This window comes from Pelodiscus sinensis, chromosome 6, assembly GCF_052426305.1.
Source record: "Pelodiscus sinensis isolate ZL-2025 chromosome 6, ASM5242630v1, whole genome shotgun sequence".
NCBI lineage: Eukaryota > Metazoa > Chordata > Testudines > Trionychidae > Pelodiscus > Pelodiscus sinensis.
In genome coordinates this window covers 17,015,683-17,040,558 of record NC_143057.1, presented here as the reverse complement: position 1 = coordinate 17,040,558, position 24,876 = coordinate 17,015,683, and positions in this window count along the sequence as shown.

Below are 24,876 nucleotides of genomic sequence, written 5' to 3'. Positions count from 1 at the left end.
CTCCCAGATGAGCATAGTCCCCTGATCTGCTCTCCTTATGGCACTGGTGTCTGCCTGCTCATAACCTCTGGCCAGCTAATCTGTTTCTGCTCCCCATCCTGGCAGGAAAGTCTCCCTCCTGCTCTCACTGAGGTTGTGGAGCCACCCCCATGTAGGAGATGTTGCGCTCACTGAGGTCCAGGAGGGTGAGGAGACTCTTGAACTTCTCCTTTAGGTGGCCGAATGCCCACTCCACCACCATGTGCCAGGATGCAGATTGGCATGTCCACATCCCTGACCCTGATGGTGCAGTCAGAGAAAGTGCCAGCGTGCATCTTCTGGAATAGTCATATGTCAGGAAGTGGATATCTGTCATTTGAATGAGTGTCTCTTTTCCCCTCTCAGGTGATCCCACTCATTTTATTCATTCAAGTCTTATCTAAGTTACAAAACCTTTTAAATTGGCTGGGATTTAAGTGGAAGAGATGCCAGGGATCATCAGAGACATTTACATGAATGTACATGTGGGGCTGGGGTGTGTGTGAGAAATAGTTTCCAATGGAATGCTCTTAATATTATGAAGCAGTAACAGAGATAAATGCATCAAACTATTTAACTCCCTCCTTAATTCTTCACCCATCTTCCTTACATCTATGCTCTCTTTGCTACCAGTAAGTGTCAAGGACTCCTGACTGAATTACAGAGGAAGGCATTAAAAGGCCCATGAAGAAGCTGAGATCTTCTGGGTACAAATAAGATAAAGCTATAATTTTGTGCAGAGTCCGTTGTATCAAAAATGTTTACTTTCATCCTTCTCTGGGTCTCGTTTGCACTCTCAGTACAGCCATCATTTTAATTGGTACACATTGGTTTGTGTGAGAGCAATATAAATGGACTTTGGCATAAATAACGTTCTTTGCTGGACGTTTGTCTATCTTGTTAATCCTTACAACTGAAGCCCCTTCCACTAGGCGGATAATCACAAAGTGTCATTGTCAGTGAATCACTCCATTATATAGGTATGTATGCACCACAAACTGAACCCTGTTCCATGTGACATAAACATACTCAACATAAATTTTCAGTAGCAGGTTTATCTGGTGGCAAACTACATCCAAAAGACCCTGACTGATCAGTTATCTCCTGCATGTTAAAACTCTTGTTAAAGCACTTTTATAGGCTATGATTGAAGGCTTTTGACCCCAGCAACAACCCTGTTATTACTGCATTCAAATTATTGCTGTAGATACAAAATGATTAATAGATTAATGGGATGTCTGTTATTATAAAAAAGCAGTGGGGGAAATGGAAGAATTTCAGTTCACTCAACTGTATGCTAATCCAGAAAATGAAATCTCAGCAAATATTTCAAAACTAAATGACACACTTCTCCACAGTAAAAATTCTTTAAAAGGGCTAATAAACAATGCTTCCCTCCTTTCTGTTAAGCAGTGTTTTCAGTACAATAGGTAATAGAGCATTCACCTTTAATCATTTTTGTTGCTCTTCTTGTACTTTTTTCCAATTTGTCCAATTTTTTTTTCCAATATCTTTCTTGAAATACCTGGACACTGGACACAATACTCCATTTAAGGCCTAATCAGTGTAGAGTAGAGTGGAAACATTACTTCTCATTTATTGCTTACAATATCCCTGCTAATACATCCCAGAATTATGTTTACTTTTTTTAACAACAGTATTATACCATTCACTCATATTTAGATTCTGGTCCTCTATGATCCCTAGATCTCTTTCCACAGCTCTCCTTCCTAGGCAGTCATATCCCTTTATGATTGTTCCTTTCTAAGTGGAGTACTTCGTATTTGTCCTATTGAATTTCATCATATTTACCTGAGACCATTGCTCTAGTATGTTCAGATCATGAATTGTGAAATTAAACCGGGAATTCATCTTCAGGAAAAAAAGAGAGGAATACCTTAAAGCACTTTCAATATTCAGAATTTCATTGATAACTACATATCAAATATTCTGTGTTGTGTTGAGTTGAGGATTTTCAATTCAGAGTGATACACTTTGTCTCAATGTCAAAACACGCCTTTAAAAAGCCCAAATATAATGGCATACCTATTATTCCTCCAGAAATATTGGCGATTATATCTTTAAGAAGTTAATTTTCATCCCTGCATCCAATAATATCACAAATATTAATGTTTAGGTAACATTGAACTTTTGTAATAGGTTTACTCTTCTTTATAATGTCTGAAGAATTGATCTGTTGTATCTTTAAGAACTGTTCTCTGATGAAGAGGGTTTTCCCTTGTCAGTTTGATTTACATACTATATTCATGAAACTTAATTACATTAGCATAATTGTTGTAAGATACTTTTTTTGAATGGCATGTAACTTAATCCTATCCAGATTGTTATAGGGCTCTATTGCTTTTTTAAAAAAGCAATCATTTAAAAACACAACAAAATTACAATAGCATCCTTGAAAGCTGCTGCCACTAATGATGTTCTGCAAGAACAGAGTATACAAATGGTACACTACAGAGTATTAGCAGTATCTTGCAAGTATCCAAGGGTATGTCTACACTACCCCGCTAGTTCGAACTAGCGGGGTAATGTAGGCATACCGCACTTGCAAATGAAGCCTGGGATTTGAATTTCCCGGGCTTCATTTGCATAAGCCGGGCGCCACCATTTTTAAATCCCGGCTACTTCGAACCCCGTGCCGCGCGACTACATGCGGCACGGAGTAGCTAGTTTGGATTAGGCTTCCTAATCCGAACTAGCTACTCCGTGCCGCGTGTAGCCGCGCGGCACGGGGTTCGAAGTAGCCGGGATTTAAAAATGGCGGCGCCCGGCTTATGCAAATGAAGCCCAGGAAATTCAAATCCCAGGCTTCATTTGCAAGTGTGGTATGCCTACATTACCCTCCTAGCTCGAATTAGGAGGGTAGTGTAGACATACCCCAAGACACTGATATTCAGAGTGAGGCTTGAGAGCCACAAGCAACTTTTTAATGTGTCTCCTGTGGCTCTTTCCAGCATGACATTAAAACACTGGCTGATTTAATTATTAATCAATCTAAGTTATTAACAAATCAGGATGCTTTTACTATGTTATTAACCAATTCTAGTTGATAAAATAATAATTGGTCAGTATTTGCTGTGAGAATTTATGAGAGAGAGAATAAAGCAATGAATTCACTCCACCATAGTAGGATGAGCACCTGAAACATAAGGCTGTGTATCAGAGGCCTGGTATGAGGCCTGAGGCCTGCGCTAAAGTAATGGTAAAAACTTGCTAATATAAAGCAAAGTCAGATGTGAGCAAGAGGCAGGCCCTGCACACAGAATTTGGCAGTCATAAGGCTGATATGGCTAGGCACAGAACATTCATACAAGCCCATACCAGCAAATTCTGAAGTGATAACAGGAACACACTGACCCATCCTAAAAATGAGGTAAGGGTGACAACATGATGAATAGAAGTGTTTTGATCAAACTAAAGTGTACAAGGTAATGAGAGGCCCCTGGATACATCAGAGAATGGCACCTAGATATGTCAGGAGTGATATGCAACTTGTTTGTATTGCATCCACCTCAAAGAGGAAATCAGGAGGGTGCAAAGACAGACAAAAATGATTGGCAGCATGAATAAAATTCATATATAAAGAGAGAATGGAAAAAATGAGATTATTCACTTTGGGGAAGATGAATAAGAAGGGAGATGGTAAAGGTATCCAAAACAACAAATGGAATGTAGAGGGTAAATCAGGCAGTTCTAGTCACACTCAATGAAAATGGAAGGCAGTATCTTTAAAAACTAATACAGAGAAAATATTTTTTCCAAACAACGCAAAATTATTCTGTGGGACATGTTGTCACAAGAAATTTTCAAGGCCAAGATCTTAGTAAGATTCATAAAGGATTGGACATTTTTATGGATAATAAGACAAAAACTTTAAAATATCAGGGATCAAAACTATAAAACCAAATAAAAAAAACAGAATCCTAGATTGTTTTGGAAGGGATATAAATTCTGCTGCTCCATGCCAACTTCTAGCTAGCTACTGTAAGTAGGTGTGAGGGTGAATAGAAAGGTCTACACTAGGTAGCCCTGACCCTCCAGATCTGCTGATCATACTCTGACTGCAGGATCATGTTAAAAGATGCTCAGGAGCCCAGGCAAAGGGTGATGGGCAGAGTGCAGGAGAGATGAATCCTTCTATAGGAAACCAGACAGAAGAGTGAGCCTGAAAGCGGATGACAGAGCAGAGCATTCCCTAACCGCCAGCTTCTTCATGCGCTCAGCCTTCCAACAGGACCCACTCCTCTGGGCTCTTTTGGTGCTGATTGGCTGTTTGCACTATCGGGGCTATGCCCCAAACTAAAGGTATCTACAGGTATAAAGAAGCTCAACTTAAATCCACTGCAATGTGGTCCCTGCTAGTGTTACTTTTCAGAAGGCCCTTGGTTGAGGGCTTGTGGAGAGGGCTTTCCATACCACACTTTCTTAAGGGCCAAAATGTAGTTGTGGGTATGAAGTCAAAGCTCCCCAGCTTAACATCAGGGATAGGAACGCCTGACTGAAAGGCAAGGGGCTGGAAGTGAGATGCTTTTTTCACTAAACTGCTATAGTCCCCAAACTCCTCTCACACCTGGTGGAGAATGATACCATCCCAATTATGAGAGTATCTTATAGAATGAGAGAAAAAGTCAGAGATGGATTTTAAATTACAGTGAGTATATTGTACATATGTGCTGAAGCCTTAAAAATGTTTTATTCAGAAAATTAATGCATGAAAAACACAAGAATAAACTATTGTATTCACTTAAGGAGAAGTGAGCTTTGCTTTGTAATTAAAATTAATTGAAACAGTATTGTAAGGAGTTACCCCCCAAAGTCCTGCATTTCTGAAATGCATCCAACAATAAGGTTAAAATAGATTAAGTATAGAAGGCCCAGTCTTGCAAACAATGATACATAGTCACAAGAGTAGCCCCTCATGTTTGCCTAAGTGTCTGTGGGTATGTCTACACTACCCCGCTAGTTCGAACTAGCGAAGTAGTGTAGACATACCCTGTCAGATTAGGCCCTATGTTGTAAATGTCATTGAGGGCTATCTATTGCAATGTATTTAGCTGTGTCCCAGTCTCAAATGGATTAGCTTAAGCTAAATGTTGTCTCAAACTGCCTGAGGCCGAGTGATCTCTTAGGTGCTATAGGGCTCAGGTTATTTCAATAAAATATTTTAATGCCAGTTGGGTCAAATCCTGAAAAATGCTTTTTCGGGATCCTATGCTTTAATACTTACACATGTAGTTAGACTTTGCATAGGTGAGCAATCTCGTTAGTGGTCTACAAGAGTGCAGGGGACCATTCATGTACATAGTGCAAATGACTAAGTCCACTTTACAGCAGTGTAAAATGTTAGTAGAGTAAAAGAGAAGCAAGACCATAGATTTATAGTGGAAAGAGATATTTGGAAAAACAAAATTTTTTCACCAAAGAAATTTTGAAGGAAAAATCTTAGTTTGAAATTTCTCACTGGAACACTGAAAATTTTTCACCAAATTTTCAAACCTATTTATAAGGCGTCATTTCTTTTTAGAAATTTCTCACAAAAATTGAGAATCTTTAATGATTTTTCTTTTACAAAAGCATATTTTCTAAAGAGAAAAAACTTCCTGCACTAAAATTTTGACCACCTCCATTATATGGTTTTGTTTTGATTTTGATTTTCTTGACACTGAAAATCTGAAGCACCAGAAAGTTGGATGGGCAGATATCATCCCTAGGATTGGAGTTTGAGGATCTTGTTTTGAGGGTGGTGTGCTGGCTAGATGGTTTCTCTCTTTAGGCTTATTTGTGTAGGTATTGACACCTAAGTTCTCGTCTTTAGGCCCATTCATCTTTGTCTATAACAATGATCTGATTTTAGAATATACTTCATAATTATATTTTTTGTAGTTGACCAGCACTTGGCCTTTTATCTCAGGGTATGTCTACACTACAAAGTTAGTTCGAACTAACAGACGTTAGTTCAAACTAACTTTCATAGGCGCTACACTAGTGCTCCGTTAGTTCGAATTTAATTCGAACTAACGGAGCGCTTAGTTCGAACTAGGTAATCCTCATTCCACGAGGATTAAGCCTAGTTCGAATTTACTAGTTCAAATTAAGGGCTGTGTAGACCCTTAATTCGAACTAGTGGGAGGCTAGCCCTCCCCAGGTTTCCCTGGTGGCCTGCTCTGCCCCCCTCCCGGCCCCGGACCCCTTAAAGGGGCACGGGCTGGCTATGGTGCCCGTGCCAGGTGCAAGCCTGCCAGCACCCAGCCAGTAGACCCTGCACCTGGCACGGCTCGAGCCACCCACCTGATGCCCCCCAGCCCTCCCCCTCTTCCCGGGACCAGGCTGGCGGCTCCTGGGAGCTTGCCCGGGACCGCGTGAGGCAGGCACCCACCTGGGCTAGTGCGGACATCGTGGACCTCGTCCACGACCTCCGCACTAGGCACAGGAAAGTGGCCGTCTAGGGCAGGAGAGCTGCCAGCCTGGCCACCCAGGAGCAGGTGTGCATGAAAATCAAGGTGGTCCACTGAGACCCCCGACCCTGAGCCCTGAGCTTACAATGGCCGTCCTGGGTCAGACCAAAGGTCCATCTAGCTCAGTAGCCTGTCTGCCAACAGCGGCCAACCCTAGGGACTCTGGAGGGGATGGACCGAAGACAGTGACCAAGCCATTTGTCTCATGCCATCCCTCTTCAGCCTTCCACAAACCTTGGGCAGGGACACCACTTCTACCTCCTGGCTAATAGCACTCCATGGACCCAACCTCCATGATTTGATCTCACTTCTCTTTAAACTCTGTTCTAGTTGTAGCCTTCACAGCCTCCTGCAGCAAGGAGTTCCACAGGTTGACTCTTTGCTTTGTGAAGAACAACTTTCTGTTACTAGTTTGAAGCCTGCTACCCATTCCTTTCCTTTGGTGTCCTCTAGTCCTTCTTTATGGGAACGAATGAAGAACTTTTCTGTATGCACCCTCTCCACCCAACTCCTGCTTTTATAGACCTCTATCATATACCCCCTCCGTCTCCTCTTTTCTAAGCTGAAAAGTCCCAGTCTCTTTAGCCTCTCTTCATATGGGACCTGTTCCCAACCCCTGATCATTTTAGTTGCCCTCCCCTCTCCCAGCCTCTCTCTTCCCCTCTCCCACCTCCTTTTCCCAGTCTCCCCCAGTTTTGTTCAATAAAGACAGATTCCATTTTTGAACACAATTGTCCTTTATTTTGTACATCAAGAAGAGGGGCTAGGGAAGGGTAAGTGGAAGGAGGTGAGGGAGGAATGGGGTACGCGCCCCCGATGGGGAGGACTGGGCTGGCTCTGCGGGTTTCTGGGGGTGGAAGCTCTCCTGCAGCCCCCCAATTGGCCCCTCTCCCCAGATGGCAGCCTGCGGCAAGTGCATCCGGTCTGATGGCCGAGTGCTGTGATGTGCCCAGTGTGGGCACTCTGGGCAATCCAAGCCAGGACTGCTTTGCAAGCGGGGCACCCCTGAGAACTGTCTGTCCGAGGTGGGGGTCGGGACCCTTTAAGCACAGCCCTCGGCTAGCCTGAGACAGCATCTCCACGCTCTAAGTCCTCCTCTGATGCCCTGCCGGCACTGCTTCCGGCCATCCTTAAGCCTGGTTCAGGGTCCATTTAATGTGGACGCGCTAGTTCGAATTAGCAAAATGCTAATTCAAACTAGTTTTTAGTTTTAGATGCGTTAGTTCGAATTAGCTTAGTTCGAATTAACTAATTCGAATTAAGTTAGTTCGAATTAGCGCTGTAGTGTAGACGTACCCCAAGTGTTGCTATTCCCTCACTAATAGAAAGCACTTTTTTGTATGCTTAATATTTTCTGATTCAATTAGGGAAAGTTTTGTAGAGTTTTTCATGTTTCAGATAAGAGAAGACTTCAAAGGATCCCAGTAGAAAGTATATTAAACAGTGGTATCATAATGGGCAATTAGGAACTTTAGAGATCATCTTTATCTGGGACTTTGAACTGTGTGAGAGAGAGACCATAATAAAATTAGAATTTGTAACAAAAATAATACACAGCCCAATCCCTGAGTCCAGAGGTTCTTAAACTGTAGTGAGGGCCTCCAGAGCATTTGCTCTTGTTCCAATGAAGGCTAGCTAGTCACATGGCAGCCTCTTCTTGCTCTTTTACATTTACTGAATAGCATGAAGGACACCAGCCCAAAGTTATATGATGCTACCTCTCAGTCCAGCTTTCCAACTGTATGATTTTTCAGCTTTTCACCATGGTAGGAAAGCCCACCAGAATGTGATTTTCCTCCAGTCCCTGAGAAGTGGGGGAGAATGAGACACTAGGCCCTTTCTTTACAGGGGAGGGGGTTTACTCATACTGGAGAGCAAGGTGTTAAAAAGCAGCCCTAGGCCCAGGAAGTTCCATTCAAGTGCAGCTATAGGACCTGCACAAGATACACAATGTAGGGATGTAAGCAACTACCAGTTCCTTGACTAGTCGCTTCCCCCACCACTTGTTGCCTCTAGCAAACGGGGGACAGGGGAAAGCAGGAGTTGGTGCTGTGGGGAGCTGGCTTAAAAGCTGGTTCTCCCCAGCACCATCTCTGCAGGGGAATAGCGGGAACCAGGCGTGAGCTGGAAATCAGCTGATTTCCGACTCGCACCCAGACCCAGACCCAGACCCAGATGCTGCAATTCTGCTTTTTAAATGAATTAGGAGCCTGTGGGCTCTTAATACATTTAAAAATCAGACACTCAGCAGGGGGGACCCAGTGCGAGCCGGGAATCAGCTATCCAGCTGGCGCAGGATCCCCCCCTGCTGCACTTCAGCCTTTGGGCTTAAGAGCCTGCCGGTTCTTAATACATTTAAACAGCAGAGCTGCAGCGGGGGTTAGCTGCCGGAACATGGCGCTCACCCCACTGCAGCTCCCCTGCTTATCAACTAATCAACTAGTTGATGGAAAATCCATTGAATAGTCAATTAGTTGATTAAACTCTATTTAAAATCCCTAACACACAGGGCTTCAAAAGTGGAGTAGAGCAGCTCAGAAGGAGGCAGACTGTGGAAGGGAACAGATAGCTGCCTTGAGTTCTGAAGGTCAAATTATTGTCTCAGGGCCATCTTGCCTGAAATCTCACATAGCTGTGGAAAGTCTAGAAAGGAGAAAACTGATTGAGGGAACAAAGGCAAGAAGTGGTCCAGGGAGGGTGGCAGCTTAACACCCCAAGGGGCTTCATGTAGCCACCCATTGCTGAGCCCTTCACTGGAGCTCAATGGAGAGGATAGGCCAGGACTCTTCTACTCCATCCTCCAGCAGACAATGCAACACCAGGAGCCTATACTAGGAATCCTATTGGAACTGACCTTGAAGGCCTAGTCTCCACCACCCTAGCGCAGGAGGAGATCATTAGGAATCCTGCCTGAGTATTTTCACTCTGGATGATGCCACCAAAGGTCAAATACATGATGTATCAGCTACACAGCAGTTACAATCAGTTACTAAAATAGCAATGTCTTTCCTGTTAAATAATTGAAACCCATGGACTGGTCCCAAATCCCACTAAAGTCATCAGAAACATTTTTTGTTTTTCCAATGAACTTTGGATCACATCTCATATAAATAACAATATACCCATTATTCATGGTTGTTACATATTATAAAAAGCTAAATACACAATCCATTTCCATTGCTATTCAGGTTTGAGCCAATACCCTACAGAAAGGGTCTTTGTATTAGTGAGAAGAGGAATCAAATATAGTAATCTCTCCACCCCGTTCTCTCATAAAGGATTATTTCCTTCTCCAATACTTCAATGTCACCAAAAGTCAATGCAGATTAATGAATGAGAGAGAGAGAGGAAAAAAAAGTCTGTTGTGGGAAATATTTCTGCTATAGCTTTCTATAGAAGTGCTGATTAAAATGCATGACCCATATAACCTTCAGATTTCCTTTGTTTAAACATTGGTTCTTCAGGAAAAAAAAGAGAAAGGAAAAAAATTGCAAATTAAATCAGGGATAAGCACTGTCATGCTGGTGGAGACAAGTTCAATATAGATGATTTATCTACTTAGACAAATGAAATCAGTGTCAGTTGATCCTTCTGAAATGTTCTGATGCCGCTGCAAAAAAAAAAAAAAAAAAAGTTGCAGGCAAATGAAATTTTGCCTTGGCTTAATTTTGCAAAAGTTCTGTAACACGGCTAAACTTTAAGGACATAGCTGAGGCCATTTTATCTGACTAATTTTTTCAGGACGTTGGGTTTACTCTTGATCGGGATGCAAAGTTACTTTGAAGAGCTGCAAAAATGATCAAGCAAGAATTATGTAAACATCTGAGGGCATAAGCTCTTGTAGCCACAGCACATGTCACTTGCATGAGAAGCTTTCCATGTTAACCTGAGTTCTCTCCCAGATTACCACAGATTTCCGACTCGCTGATATTTTGATCCTGAATTTTGTATGATATTTAAAATTACTTAAAATACCACTGACATCTCAAAGTTTGAAGGAGAAAGATTATATGGTTCAGGGACTAGGCAGTTGTCTGAGTAGGGATGTTAAATGGTTAACTAGTAAGCATACCGGGAAACATGAAGCTTACAAGCATGCTTACTGGTTAACCAATAAACATGCCTTTCCAGTGAACTCTGTGGCCAACCAGCCAAGCTGAGCTGGAGTAGCTCCAGGCATGCAGGGGCCAGCAGGCCAAATGGTAGGACCTCCTGGCTGCAGCAAGACCCCACAAATACAAACGGGCCAGGCTGCAGACTGGGCTACAGGCTATAAGTTAAAACAGTGAAGTGGATAAGCGCTATTGTTTAACTGGTTAAACATCCCTAGGACTGAGTCAGGACTTCTGGGGTTCTGTTCCTCCTGCACAGTGTGGGATATTGGCTAAATCACTTAAATCTTTTCGGTTTCAATTTTCCTACCTGGCCTATGAAGATAATAGTCCCTATTTAACTAACTCACAGGGGTTTGAAGTTATTAAGTGTTCTACAGTAGGACCTTATCTTGTAAGCATTAAGTACACAGCAGGATCTTGAAATTTGCTATAGTGCTACAATAAAAGAAGGGCATGATCCTGTAATCCCAAACAAAAGTCCCCTTGCATTCAATAGTTACTTGATTGGACAAGGATTTGAGGTGATGAAGGGTTCCAAAACTAGGCCCTTAATATATCAAAGGAAAGAAAAGCAAGTTATGTTGTACAAGCTGCATGCCTCTTTATCTCCTACAGTGGCCTCATAATAGCAACATAGGCCTGTTCCACAAGTCTCAAGGCTTGCCTACAAATACAGTACTTACAGTGCACTTGAGTGGTTGTAGCACTTAGTGAAGATGTTACCTCCCATTGGAATAGGTACTCCAGCTTCCCAAGTGGCAGTAGCTATGTTGACAGGAGAAACCTTTCCATCAACATAGCACTGTCCACACTGGTCACTATGGCTGTGTCCAGACTCCATGCCTCCGTCGACGGAGGCATGTAGATTAGCGAGATCGGAAGAGGGAAATGAAGCCGCGATTAAAATAATCGCGGCTTCATTTAAATTTAAATGGCTGCCCCGATCTGCCGATCAGCTGTTTGTCGGCAGATCGGGAGAGTCTGGACGCGATGCCCCGACAAAGAAGCCTTTCTTCATCGACACAGGTAAGCCTCGTGAAACCAGGTTTACCTGTGTCGATGAAGAAAGGCTTCTTTGTCGGGGCATCGCGTCCAGACTCTCCCGATCTGCCGACAAACAGCTGATCGGCAGATCGGGGCAGCCATTTAAATTTAAATGAAGCCGCGATTATTTTAATCGCGGCTTCATTTCCCTCTTCCGATCTCGCTAATCTACATGCCTCCGTCGACGGAGGCATGGAGTCTGGACACAGCCTATATGTCGGGGGTGTCTTTGCCACATTCCTAAATGACATATTAGGAATCAGGTTAACATGCCAACATAAGCTTGTAGTGTAGACCAGGGCTCTATTACTGTATCTCCATAGTCCCATCAGGGCTTATAAATGGTTGCTGTCATTTGCAGATTTTTCAGAATGCAGTAACATATTTGCTAGTCATTTTAAGTAAACAAGTCAATTACGTTCACCTTACTTCCTTTACACAGACCATTAAATAGGAGACGGGGGTGTAAGCTGACAGTTTTTAAAGACCTAATGATGGAGGCCTTCGCTGCATTGGAGAAGTGTCCTGAGGATTATCCAAACTCAGACACCCTTGCCTTTAGAAGAGCCTTCCACCATCTCTCAAGTGAACAGTTACCATCTTTGCTGCAATCAGTTCAATGACATTTTCCCTAGCCACATATCTCATTCCAACTCTCGCTACTTCTAGCATATCTCTGTTTAAGGTGAACCATTTGCCTCAGCTATTGCTTCAAATATTTGCTAGTCACAATTCATCATTTGTCCGACCTGGTTGCTCATCTAAGGGTGTGTCTACACTGCAGGGCTTAACTCGAAATAAGCTACGCAACTTGAGCTATGCTAATTGTGTAGCTTAAGTCAAAATAGCTTATTTCAATTTTTGGTGCTGTCTACACAGCAATTATTTCAAAATACAGCACTCTTCCCCCAACTTCTCTTACTCATCATACAATGAGGGTTACAGGAGTCAGAGAAAGAAGCCTATTATTTTGAATTTATTTAAAATAACAGGCTTGCTGTGTAGACACACATTACTTTATTTTGGAATAACTGTCATTATTCCAAAATAATACTGTTGTGTGGCCATAGTCTCAGTCTGTCACTGGTGCAGTCCACATTTTGAGAATAAGATAGAATTCCAATGTCTTGGGCTTCTATTCCCTTATTGCACCACAATCAATAAATGATATAATAAAGAAGTAAAATGTAGTGATTTCTGGAATGTTATATATGGCTAAGCTAAAGATCTGGATATAAAGCTTCACTAGTATATGAGAATTACTTGAAGGCTTTTCGTTTGGAGTGGAATATTTGGGCAAGAAACAATAAAGTTCTACAAAGCAAAAGTCAAAGACTCAATTCTCTTTTCCCTTCACACAGGTAAAAATAGCAGTTTTCATGATAATGGAAAGGAGTAAAATAGGCCCCAAAATGTATAATGTATACCAACTTTTCCTGATCACCTAATAAAAAAGTATCTCCAGCTTATGCTCGTAAAAATATTCATTACATCCCAATCTAATTTGGTTTCACAGAGAAACCCTGCTATAATCAGAAAATATTTCCATAGTACCTTTTATGCTGAAGTCAGTCAGATAACAATTTCATACTGAAAGATTCCTAATTGATTTGACCATAAAATTAAGCCTTTTGTTCAAAGAAGAATGGTAAAATTTATATTTTTATATTTGCGCTCCTCCTCCCTCCCTCAACCCCAAGGAAAAAAAGACAAAACCATTCAGCTTTTAAATGCAGGCTGTATGCAAATATCATGAGGTCAATAAAATGCTGCATGCTAAAAAGAAAGAAATGCTTAAGCAGTGAAAATAGTCAATTGACTGAAGGATGATACACGAGCTAGTTCTTCCTCTGAGGAGGGGTTCTGGGGTGAAAAAATGGTGTAAGCTGCTTAGAGTGAGGGAACAAGTCAGTGAGGATTTAGTCTGTTTTATTCCATAGAAGGCAGAGTAGTAAAGGAATTTTAGTATTATAAAGCAATGGGGAAGTGTCAGAGAACAGATACCACATGTAATTTGGTGACACTCAACAGGAACTATTTTTTTTTTTTTTTGGTGTAGCAAATATCGGACACAGTACTAAAATCACAAAACCAAGTTTGGCCTTCATGGTTTACTTACACTCTCTGTAACACCTCTGAACTCTATGGGACTGCAGGAAGAGGACAATCACACACAAAAAATCCCTTTAAAGTATTGTTTTAGCCTATAAATCTGGAGCTCCATTCTTGTTGGGCCTTATTTTTCTCTCTTCTGGGACCTCTGTAGGGATGAAGAAGAGGAGGAACATTTCACCATCCCTGTTTTGAGTTTGACTGTCAGTACAGGCTGCAGGCTCATAGCCTGAAGAACCCTTAAGGACAATTGCAGGAGCACTGAACCAACCCAGTCTAAACCTTTTAACTGCTCCCTCCTTTCTCTGACCCCTTCCCATCTCCTATCAGAGACGGTCTGCCCTGGGGGCTCCTGCTGAGATGGTGCTGAGCCTAGCATACAAGTTTGCAATGCTGAAAATTCTCCCCAGAAAGCTGGCAGCAGGGGGATTGCTTGGCCCTTCACCTCTTTCTGCCAGTCTGTCTGGAGCAGCAGGGTGGTAGTGCAACACTGAGTTCGACCAATTGCATGTGTGTAAACAGTTAATTTAATCTCAGACATAACAGAGATTGGATCATATCATAGGTGGATTTACAATGTAAACCTTGCCCTGGCACAGGCCCCCTTCATCTCCCCCCAATGACATGGACAGTCTAGCACTGGGTCTGGCAACCCCTGCCCTGCGCATGGAGTGGCTGGTCTGTGGGAGGGGCCAGTCCCTCTGCAGAGAGGGCTATAGGGGGGAGTAAGGGTATGTCTACACTACAGCACTAATTCGAAGTAACGTAATTCGAATTAGTTAATTCGAACTAAGCTAATTCGAACTAGTGCATCTAGACCTAAAAACTAGTTGGAATTAGCATTTTGCTAATTTGAACTAGCATGTCCACATTGAGTGGACCCTAAACCGAGGTTAAGGCTGGCCGGAAGCAGTGCCGGCAGGGCATCAGATTAGGACTTAGAGTGTGGAGCTGCTGTCTCAGGCTAGCCGAGGACTGTGCTTACAGGGACCCGACCCTCACCCCCGACAGACAGTTCTCAGGGGTTCCCCGCTCGCTTATCTAACTCAATGAGGGACAGCAAAGCAGTCCTGGCTTGGAGTGCCCTGAATGCCCACACTCGGCATATCACAGGACTCGGCCATCAGCCTGGCTGCACTTGCCACAGGCTGCCATCTGGGGGAGTCAATCGGGGGGATGCAGGAGAGCTTCCACCCTGAGGAGCCCGCAGAGCCAGCCCAGTCCTCCCCATCGGGGGCTCGTACCCCATTCCTCCCACACCTCCTTCCACTTTCCCCTCCCTAGTCCCCCTTCCTGATGTACAAAATAAAGGACACGTGTGTTCAAAAATGGAATCTGTCTTTATTGAACAAAACTTGGGGAGACTGGGAAAAGGAGGCGGGAGAGGGGAGGGCAACTAAAATGATCAGGGGTTTGGAACAGGTCCCATATGAAGAGAGGCTAAAGCGACTGGGACTTCTCAGCTTAGAAAAGAGGAGACCGAGGGGGTATATGATAGAGGTCTATAAAAGCATGATTGGTGCGGAGAGGGTGCATAAAGAAAAGTTCTTCATTAGTTCCTATAATAGAAGGACTAGAGGACACCAAATGAAATGAATGGGTAGCAGGCTTCAAACTAATAACAGAAAGTTGTTCTTCACAAAGCAAAGAGTCAACCTGTGGAACTCCTTGCTGCAGGAGGCTGTGAAGGCTAGAACTAGAACAGAATTTAAAGAGATGTTAGATAAAGTCATGGAGGTTGGGTCCATGGAGTGGTATTAGCCGGGGATAGGAACGGTGTCCCTGGCCTCTGTTTGTGGAAGGCTGGAGATGGATGGCACGAGACAAATGGCTTGGTCACTGTTTCGGTCCATCCCCTCCAGGGTCCCTAGTGTTGGCTGCTGTCGGCAGACAGGCTACTGGGCTAGATGGACCTTTGGTCTGACCCAGTATGGCCATTCTAAGCTCAGGTCTCAGGGTCGGGAGTCTCACTGGACCACCCTGATTTTCATGCAAACCTGCTCCTGGGTGGCCAGGCTTGCAGATCTCCTGCCCTAGACGGCCACTTTCCTGTGCCTAGTGCGGAGGTCGTGGATGAGGTCCACGATCTCCGGAGTAGATCTGGTGGGCGCCCGCCTCTTGCGGACCTGGTCCTGGGAAGAGAGGGAGGGCTGGGTGGCAGCGGGTGGCTGGTTCATGCTGTGCCAGGTGCAGGGTCTGCTGGCTGGGTGCTGACAGGCTTGCACTTGGCACGGGCACCGTAGCCAGACTGTGCCCCTTTAAGGGCTCCGGTGCCGGGAGGGGGGCAGACGAGTTTCCCTGGTGGTGCCCAGAATGGCCACCAGGGAAAGCTTGGGAGGGCTAGCCTCCCACTAGTTCGAATTAAGTGGCTACACAACCCTTAATTCGAACTACTTAATTCGAACTAGGCATTAGTCCTTGTAGAATGAGGTTTACCTAGTTCAAATTAAGCGCTCCGCTAGTTCGAATTAAGTTCAAACTAGCGGTTTGTATGTGTAGCGCCTATGAAAGTTAATTTGAATTAACGTCTGTTAGTTCGAATTAACTTTGTAGTGTAGACATACCCTAAGAGAGCAGGGAGGAACATTTGACAAGTTCAGCAATACTGACAACTGAAAGTGTCTCTTTACAGAATATGACCCTTCTGCCAGCTAGCACCAGCAGTAACTAGTTCAATATCTAGGGTACCTCTCCATCCATCCAACACAGAACTGACTCAAGCCCCCACCCACTAACCTGGGAAATTCACACAGCACCCCGGGCACCTCGGGGAGGCCAGGCTTCCCCACCTGCAAGCACAGAGTCTGAGCATAAAGAAGAAACTTTAAATAAAAGGGGAGGGAAATAACGTGGTATTAATGTGGGAAAACACCAAAAACAGAGTTCATAACCACAACAAGGAGTAACAGTCACACCTTAAGCAGGTTGGGCAACGTCCTTTTCATCTCAGGTCCTTATGTCCAGCAACATAATGGTCCCCTTCACATGCCCAATCCTTTTCTGCACCCCATGCACCGTTGCTGCCCTTGGTCAAGGCAGACACAGTGTTCAGAGGTGCATCCACAGAGTTCACTTCCCCAAAAAAATACTTGCTTAAAAGGTGTGTAGGTTTCTCTGCACATAGAAATACTGATTGATGATCCCTTGCTTATTTTAGTCAATTCCGATGCTCATTGGTATAAATGTGCACTATGTTCACACATTTGGTATAGTCGTGTTAGTCTGAATTTGCAAATGTGGCAATGAGTCCTGTGGTACTTTATAGACTAACCGAAGTGTTGGAGCATAAGCTTTCGTGGGCAAAGATCCACTTCGTCAGATGCATGGGCCCCGAAGCGTCCCCACAGGGCTGGAGCCGTGCCAGCAGCTGGCAACATACAAAAACCTGTAGGGGAACACTTCAGTCTCCCTAGACACACAATTGCAGATCTAAAGGCAGCCATCCTGCAGCAAAAAAAACTTCAGGACCAGACTTCAAAGAGAAACTGCTGAGCTACAGTCATCTTCAAGTTTGACACAATCAACTCAGGATTAAAGAAAGACTGTGAGGGTACGTCTACACTACAGCGCTAGTTCAAACTAACTTAGTTCAAATTAGTTAATTCGAACTAAGCTAATTCGAACTAACGCGTCTAGAACTAAAAACTAGTTCGAATTAGCGTTTTGCTAATTCGAACTAGCAAGTCCACATTGAGTGGACTTTGAACAGGGCTTAAGGATGGCCGGAAGCAGTGCCGGCAGGGCATAAAAGGAGGACTTAGAGCATGGAGATGCTGTCTCAGGCTAGCCGAGGGCTGCGCTTAAAGGGTCCCGACCCCCACCCCGGACACACAGTTCTCAGGGGTGCCCCGCTTGCAAAGAAGTTCTGGCTTGGAGTGCCCGGAGTACCCACACTGGGCACATCACACCACTCGGCCATCAGCCCGGCTGCACTTGCCGCAGGCTGCCATCTGGGGAGAGGGGGTAATTGGGGGGCTGCAGGAGAGCTTCCACCCCCAGAAGCCCGCAGAGCCAGCCCAGTCCTCCCCATCGGGGGCTCGTACCCCATTCCTCCCTCACCTCCTTCCACTTACCCTTCCCTAGCCCCCCTTCTTATTGATGTACAAAATAAAGATAACGTTTCTTCCAACATTGACTCTGTCTTTATTGAAAAAAACTGGGGGAGACTGGGAAAAGGAGGTGGGAGAGGGGAAGAGAAAGGCTGGGAGAAGGGAAGGCAACTAACATGATCAGGGGTTGGGAACAGGTCCCAGATGAAGAAAGGCTACAGAGACTGGGACTGTTCAGCTTAGAAAAGAAGAGATGGAGGGGGGACAGGATAGAGGTCTCTAAAAGCAGGGGTTGGGTGGAGAGGGTGCATTCATAAAAGTTCTTCCTGAGTTCCCATAAAGAAGGACTAGAGGACACCAAAGGAAAGGAATGGGTAGCAGGCTTCAAACTAGTAAGAGAAAGTTGTTGTTCTTCTTCACAAAGCAAATAGTTAACCTGCAGAACTCCTTGCTGCAGGAGGCTGTGAAGGCTAGAACTAGAACAGAGTTGAAAGGGACGTGAGATCAAGTCATGGAGATTGGGTCCATGGAGTGGTATTAGCCAGGGGGTAGGAGTGGTGTCCCTGCCCAAAGTTTGTGGAAGGCTGGAGAGGGATGGCACGAGACAAATGGCTTGGTCACTGTCTTCGGTCCATCCCCTCCAGGGTCCCTAGGGTTGGCCGCTGTCGGCAGACAGGCTACTGGGCTAGATGGACCTTTGGTCTGACCCAGGACGGCCATTGTAAGCTCAGGGCTCAGTGTCGGGGGTCTCAGTGGACCCTCTTGATTTTCATGCACACCTGCTCCTGGGTGGCCAGGCTGGCAGCTCTCCTGCCCTAGCCGGCCACTTTCCTGTGCCTAGTGCGGAGATCGTGGACGAGGTGCCCGCCTCTTGCGGTCCAGGGCAAGCTCCCGGGAGCCGCCAGCCTGGTCCCGGCAAGAGGGGGTGGGCTGGGGGGCATCGGGTGGGTGGCTCTGTGCCGTGCCAGGTACAGGGTCTGCTAGCTGGGTGCTGGCAGGCTTGCACCTGGCACGGGCACCGTAGCCAGCCCGTGCCCCTTTAAGAGGTCCGGGGCCGGGAGGGGGGCATAGAGTTTCCTTGGTGTTTGCCAGAGTGGCCACCAGGGAAACCTGGGGAGGGCTAGCCTCCCACTAGTTCGAACTAAAGGGCTACACAGCCCTTAGTTCGAACTAGCTAGTTCGAACTAGGCGTTAGTCCTCGTAAAATGAGGTTTACCTAGTTCGAACTAAGCGCTCCACTAGTTCGATTCAAATTCGAACTAGCGGAGCGCTAGTGTAGCACCTATTAAAGTTAGTTCGAACTAACATCTGTTAGTTCGAACTAACTTTGTAGTGTAGACATACCCTGAATGGCTGGCTAACTACAAAAGCAGCTTCTCCTCTCTTGGTATTCACACCTGCAGATCAGCTACTAGAAGTGGGCTTCATCCTCCCTGATTGGATCCACCTCGTCATCTCCAGCCTGATCCTGGCCTGCATATTTATACCTGCCTCTGGTAATTTCCACTACATGCATCTGACGAAGTGGGTCTTTGCCCATGAAAGCTTATGCCCCATCACTTCGGTTAGTCTATAAAGTGCCACAGGACTCCTCGCCACATTTGGTATAGTCTCAGAGAAGTAGCCATGTTGGTATACTTTTAGTTAGGGGACAGGCTTAGTGACAGCAAAATTGTTCTCTGAGAATTTTCATAATGACCTGAAATAAAAAAGCATTGCGAATAGTGCACACCAGCAGCAGCACTGGTTAGGTACACTCTTTAAAATCTGTAGCTAGGATAAAGAGTAGCAATCACTACAGTATGTGAGGTGAGAAATCTATAAATAAGTAGCATAAGATCACAATTGTGTTCCGTTTATGTTCTGCTAGGATGGGATTTTCAAAAACTGCCTTTGACTTCAGTGGCAGCAGACCAAGGCCAATAGTGGGAATTTTTTAAAATTGCATTTTTTAAATCCAGATGTTTATGCTTTTATTTTTAATAATCTCTCTCACACACTCATGCTCTCTCCTCTGAACATTTTTTCTTTGTTCCTCTTGTGAGTGGTCTTTTGAAAAAAAATGTTTCACAAGATTCTGTTAGCAGACTACAAATCACATATTGATCTGCACTGCAGCCTAAGGTTGAGCACCGAAAATGACTTGCTTCTGGCCTTCATATCTTCATCCTGGGAGGGGAATCCAGGACAGCATCTTTGATCACTACAATGGCTTTGGAAGACTGCAAATAGAGGTGCATATTAAGAGGGTTGCTTTGTGCCACTTTGCCAACTTTGAAGGAAGGTCTTGTAATGGGATAGCAACAGCAAACTGAGCAAAGCATTTTCCTCTTCTCTCTACTCCATGTTCCCTAAGCAAAGCTTTAAAAAGGTTATAAATGACCCCCCTAATGGTAATTGACCTTAAAAGTGAAGTCTAAATATTCACAACAGCCAGGTCCAAATTGTCATGAAAAGTTACCAGCACATCTACTCACTTTACGATCGTGGTGCTGAAGGAAGGGCTCTACTTATGAAAAATTTGGTTTTATGGCAGATGAAAATGTAGCCCACTCTTATCCTAATGTAAAATGGATATTTCCATGTCATAAAACCATCCAACACTTCAAGCCAGCTAGAGAGCTCTGTTCAGCAGAGGCCCAGCTCCAGAAGATCAGGAGCTATAGTAGACCAGGTGGACGTGTACTGTTAGATCTGCTTGGGCAAGCAATCCCTCCACTATCAGTGCTCTTGCCAGTATCATCAGTGCTTCATTTTCGTAAAGCATTAAAAGTTCCCCAAAGCTAATGTTACCCATGAATGTGCAGGGCACAGGATGCTATTCATTAACTAGCCATTCTTTAATAATCCCTACCACAAGTGGGGTTTGTGATGTGATCAGGAGAAACAGCAGGCTCTCTCAGACTTTGGCCTGAATACTCTCCCACCCTTCCTGCCCTAGCCTCTGAACAAAGTACTCGCAGCATCTTTTTCTTAATGCTTTCAGCTTGCCAGTAAAGATGAACAGTCTGATATCCTAGGGTTTGAAGAAGACATCCAGCTTTTTATATGACTGTCTTTTCTTTAACGTAAGATCATCATAGATAATATGTGCATGTGTGAGAAGGTATGTGTGGGGGGGTTATTGAATAACATTGTCTTCAAAGTGGAGTACCAAATATCCATTAAACTCACTAGCTGTAGCTGCTTCTTAATGGCAAATAATAATGGCCTCATGCTGAGATCAAGGCCCCTCTCTAGGTCTTCAAAGCATTGGTGTCAATAAGAACAGAATGCTTTCTTTTCTAATGTGGGGATGTGACTTCAGAGTTGGATGGTAATTTTTTCCCAAGCTCTATTGTGTAACACTATTTTGGTTTACACTGTCAAAATATGATAAAAACACACAGTTGATGGTCTAGTAATGGACTGCTTCCTACAACAACTGGGAAAAGACCAGAAAGGAAAACATGCATGGGAAATCTTCACTTGTATCCATAACCAGCAGGGAGAATGTGACTAGGATGACCAGATGTCTCAATTTTATTTGGACAGTAGCAATGTTTGGTGCTTTAGTTAATATAGATGCCTGTTCCCTCCCTCTCTATATCGATATTTCACACTTACTGTCTGATCACTCTCTGTGTGATCTAGTGGAGAATATAGATGTAAGGAGACTATTAGACCCTTACTAAAACTCTGCGGGAGTTTTTGGTTTGCCAGCTCGCAGTATCAAAAGGGGAAGGGTCCATGAGACTGACAGACCCCAGAGACAATGGAAAGCAGCCAACACTCCAGCTCAGCCTGATTGACAGGTTGGACAGGCCAGTGAGGAAAGTGAGAGGCCAGGACCCGTCCTCCCTGTGAGCTGGGATTGTTCTGGGTCTCTCTGAGCAAGGAGAGAGCTGAGAGACAGCTAAGAGCAGTGCAGAAGAAGTCCTGCAGTAACAGAGCCAGGCACATACAGCCCAAGGAGTGCAAACTGTGTGGAGATGCAGTTTTGCAGCAACAGAGCCAGGCACACACAGCCCAAGGAGCACAGCCCCTGTGTTGAGCAGCAGACTGGCAGTGCTCAGAGAGCCAAAAGGGACAGAGAAGCAAGGAGCTGGAGACTGACAAGGCAGCACAGCCTACAGCTGGGTGTGGTGAGCAGCTGGGACCAGCAAAGTGTGGGGAGAGGCTCTGGGCAGGGAGATATCACCAGGCAAGAGGCCCAGCAGGCCAGTCTGGGAGAGGGGTCTGGCCACTTAGAGCTTGAGGCTGTATGGTCACTGCCAGAGCAAGCGTGTCCAGCCTGCAGCCCCCCTGCAGCACATCCAAGACCTCTAAGGGGCCTATAAGGAAGAGACTGTGAACTGTCCTTACACTCTGCAGACTGCTGTTTTGATGTCCCTGTGCTACAGAGCAGGACTGTGTGTCCTCATTTAACCATTCTCATTTTTTCTTATTCTTTTCTCTTTAATCAGTTGATGTTTAATAAATTGTATTTGCTTTGAACCTTATGAAATGATCACTGGGCCAAGAAAGCATGCAGTGTAAAGAGAGCACCTCGGAGTGGGGTCACCCTAACTCCTGCCCCTAGTGACTACAAGGTCTGGGATTAAGCCCCAGGAAACCTGGGCCCAACCTTGTTGGGGTTTCAAGGACTCTGCTACTCAGGAGAGTGGAGGGGGAGCCCTCAGGATCAGGGAGGCCGTGGGGTAAAGGAAGTGGGAGCGGGGACTCAGATCCTTTCGCTGGTTCCATTTCACCGAGGTGGTATAGAAGCAAGGAAAGTTCCCCACAATAATGGGACCATTCCCCCGCTTACATAGAGTTAATGGGGCCCTATGCTCAGTTTCATTTTTTGGGCTCCATTTGCAGGCAGGCTTTCAAACCTATTGAGGAGAGCTTTAAACTAGGTTCATTGGTGCCCAAAGCCTGTGGTAAGTGAGGAAGTTGGATACCAGGAAGAAACACAAGGAGGAACGAGCAACAATGGAGGACCCCTGATTCGGATGGAGAAGGTAGGGCAATCAACTGGCTACCTGACATGTTTGAACACAGATGCAACAAGCCTGGGAAATAAAGAGGAACAATTAGAAGCCCTAGCACAGTCAAAGAACTATGATTTGATTGGAATAACGGAGATTTGGTGGGATGACTCGCATGACTGGAGCACTGACATGGACGGGTATAAATTGTTCAGAAAGAACAGGCAGGGGAGAAAAGGAGTAGGAGTTGCATTGTATGTAAGGATATGTCTACACTACTACGTTAATTCGAACTAACTTAGTTCGAATTAGTTAATTCGAACTAAGCTAATTCGAACTAACGGATCTAGACTAAAAAACTAGTTCGAATTAGCATTTTGCTAATTCGAACTAGCATGTCCACATTAAGTGGACACTGAACCGGGCTTAAGGATGATCGGAAGCAGTGCCGGCAGGGCATCAGAGGAGGACTTAGAGCGTGGAGATGCTGTCTCAGGCTAGCCGAGGGCTGCGCTTAAAGGATCCCGACCCCCACCCTGGACAGACAGTTCTAAGGGGTGCCCCGCTTGCAAAGCAGTCCTGGCTTGGATTGCCCGGACTACCCACACTGGGCACATCACAGCACTCAGCCATCAGCCCGGCTGCACTTGCCGCAGGATGCCATCTGGGGAGAGGGGGCAATCGGGGGGCTGCAGGAGAGCTTCCACCCCCAGAAGCCCGCAGAGCCAGCCCAGTCCTCCCCATCGGGGGCTCGTACCCCATTCCTCCCTCACCTCCTTCCACTTACCCTTCCCTAGCCCCCCTTCTTATTGATGTACAAAATAAAGATAATGTTTCTTCCAACATTGACTCTGCCTTTATTGAACAAAACTGGGGGAGACTAGGAAAAGGAGGTGGGAGAGGGGAAGAGAGAGGGTGGGAGAGGGGAGGGCAACTAACATGATCAGGGGTTGGGAACAGGTTCCAGATGAAGAGAGGCTACAGAGACTGGGACTGTTCAGGTTAGAAAAGAGGAGATGGAGCGGGGACAGGATAGAGGTCTCTAAAAGCAGGGGTTGGGTGGAGAGGGTGCATTCATAAAAGTTCTTCCTGAGTTCCCATAAAGAAGGACTAGAGGACACCAAAGGAAAGGAATGGGTATCAGGCTTCAAACTAGTAAGAGAAAGTTGTTCTTCTTCCCAAAGCAAATAGTTAACCTGTGGAACTCCTTGCTGCAGGAGGCTGTGAAGGCTACAACAAGAACAGAGTTGAAAGGGAAGTGAGATCAAGTCATGGAGGTTGGGTCCATGGAGTAGTCTTAGCCAGGGGGTAGGAGTGGTGTCCCTGCCCAAAGTTTGTGGAAGGCTGGAGAGGGATGGCATGAGACAAATGGCTTGGTCACTGTCTTCGGTCCATTCCCTCCATGGTCCCTAGGGTTGGCCGCTGTCGGCAGACAGGCTACTGGGCTAGATGGACCTTTGGTCTGACCCAGGACGGCCATTGTAAGCTCAGGGCTCAGGGTCGGGGGTCTCAGTGGACCCCCTTGATTTTCATGCACACCTGCTCCTGGGTGGCCAGGCTGTCAGCTCTCCTGCCCTAGACGGCCACTTTCCTGTGCCTAGTGCGGAGATTGTGGACGAGGTCCACGATATCCGCACTAGCCCGGGAAGGTGCCCGCCTCTTGCGGTCCAGGGCAAGCTCCCGGGAGCCGCCAGCCTGGTCCGGCAAGAGGGGGTGGGCTGGGGGAGATCGGGTGGGTGGCTCGATCCGTGCCAGGTGCAGGGTCTGCTGGCTGGGTGCTGGCAGGCTTGCACCTGGCACGGGCACTGTAGCCAGCCCGTGCCCCTTTAAGGGGCCCGGGGCCGGGAGGGGGGCAATAGAGTTTCCCTGGTGTTGGCCAGAGTGGCCACCAGGGAAACCTGGGGAGGGCTAGCCTCCCACTAGTTCGAATTAAGGGTCTACACACCCCTTAATTCGAACTAGCTAGTTCGAACTAGGCTTAATCCTCATAAAATGAGGATTACCTAGTTCGAACTAAGCGCTCCGCTAGTTCGATTCAAATTCAAACTAGCGGAGCGCTAGTGTAGCGGCTATGAATGTTAGTTCGAACTAACGTCCGTTAGTTCGAACTAAC